Source organism: Labeo rohita, unplaced genomic scaffold (assembly GCF_022985175.1).
Source record: "Labeo rohita strain BAU-BD-2019 unplaced genomic scaffold, IGBB_LRoh.1.0 scaffold_1106, whole genome shotgun sequence".
In the NCBI taxonomy this organism is placed as follows: domain Eukaryota; kingdom Metazoa; phylum Chordata; class Actinopteri; order Cypriniformes; family Cyprinidae; genus Labeo; species Labeo rohita.
The window spans coordinates 16,162-17,843 of NW_026127237.1; the positions used below are offsets into that span (position 1 = coordinate 16,162).

At 43.8% G+C, this 1,682-nt stretch overlaps 1 pseudogene; it reads left to right on the forward strand.

The window, feature by feature from the left end:
- The first annotated feature begins 436 nt into the window (after positions 1 to 436).
- On the forward strand, positions 437 to 1,465 carry LOC127157552 (putative nuclease HARBI1; annotated as a pseudogene).
- Positions 1,466 to 1,682: the final 217 nt, after the last annotated feature.

Consider the following 1,682-nt stretch of genomic DNA (forward strand, 5'->3'; position numbering starts at 1 on the left):
TGTGGGTTTTTTGCTTCAGCATGGTCCTTTGTTGCCCTGGCCTTAAGATTCTTCCACCGCAATTTGATTTGGTCTGTGGTCCTCCTCTGGCCAGACCCTATGGCATTCACATTTTCTGTGATTAAAATCCAAACATCATTTTTCTTTTTGTTGGTATCCTTAGCAGAATTAAAACTTCCCACTATTGTTCCATAATGGCACCGAACACCCTCTAGTAGTGCATTGGTTTCAGCAGCAGTGAAGTTACAGCTTCTTGAGTCCATGGTTCCGTTGCTTTACTATAGTGAACGTTGTTCATCATTTATAGGCCTTGGGTCCAATTGCCTCAATTGAACACAAGCCAAAACTAATCAGTTGTAATAGGTGTGTTTGAAAAGAACAATTACACAGCCATATAAATCAGCCTTTCTCAGAGGATTCACAGAGAGACAGTGAAATGGCAGGTGTTGTCCACCGCCACCACCACTTTGCCAGGAGAGGATACCGTCAAAGGGTGTATGTTGAACGTACCAAGCCACTGGAGCAATACACCACTGAGGAGCTGTATGTCCGGTTTCGCTTTGGGAAGGCTGATATAGAATACCTTGTGAACCTTCTCAGGCCAAAACTTCAACACAGAACCCAAAGGAGTCACGGTCTGTCTGTGGAAGACCAGATCCTCATTGCTCTCCGATTTTATGCATGTGGGACTTTCTATCAAGTTGTTGGTGACTATATGGGAGTGGTGAAATCAGCTGTGTGTGATGTGGTGCGAGATGTATCAATTGCACTGGCCAGCCTGGTCAATGAATTTGTTTTTTTTCCAAAGGACAACCACATTGCCCAGGCCAAGCGCAGCTTTTTTCTTTTGGGGAATATGCCCAATACTATTGGAGCAATCGACTGCACATGTGCATATACAAGCACCTCGTGAGAATGAATGGGAGTTTATAAACAGAAAGGGGAGGCACAGCATCAATGTCCAACTTGTGTGTGTGATGCTGACCTCATCATCACCAACTGCGTTATCAAGTGGCCTGGGTCTGTCCATGATGCACGCATCCTGAGGGAGAGCGCTCTATATAGAGACCTCCAAACCAACCGACCGGATGGCATAATATTAGGAGACAGTGCCTACCCACTCCTACCATGGCTGATGACTCCTTTTCTAACAGCAAATACACCGGCGCAGGCACGCTTCAACACTGCTCATTGCAGAGCAAGATGTGCAATTGAGCGTTTAAATGGAGTTCTTAAGAGGCGCTTTGCATGCCTTAACTACCTGAGAGCGGAACCACAGAAAGCATGCAACATAACCCTTGCCTGTATTGTCCTGCACAACATCGCTACTAAGCGCAATGTCCCTCTCTGTGCTGACAATGATGCACCTGAGCCCCTTGGAGACCCTGACCAACCTCCTGCATTCTGCCAGAACGAGCAAACAGGACGTGCAACAAGGGACGCAATAGTTAGACACTATTTCTGATTTGGATTTGTTTTGGATTTCAAAAATCTGTGATTGCCATTCTTTGCATTTTTTTTGGTTATTCTGTAATCATTGCATGCATCACTAATAAATATTCTAAAAACAAAAATATTTTCGATTGTGATGAATATATATATTAATTAGTGACAGAATAAAATTAATTGTTTTTGGTCAATTTTGACAGCTGTTTGGGGGATTATTTTATGAGGCCAAACTC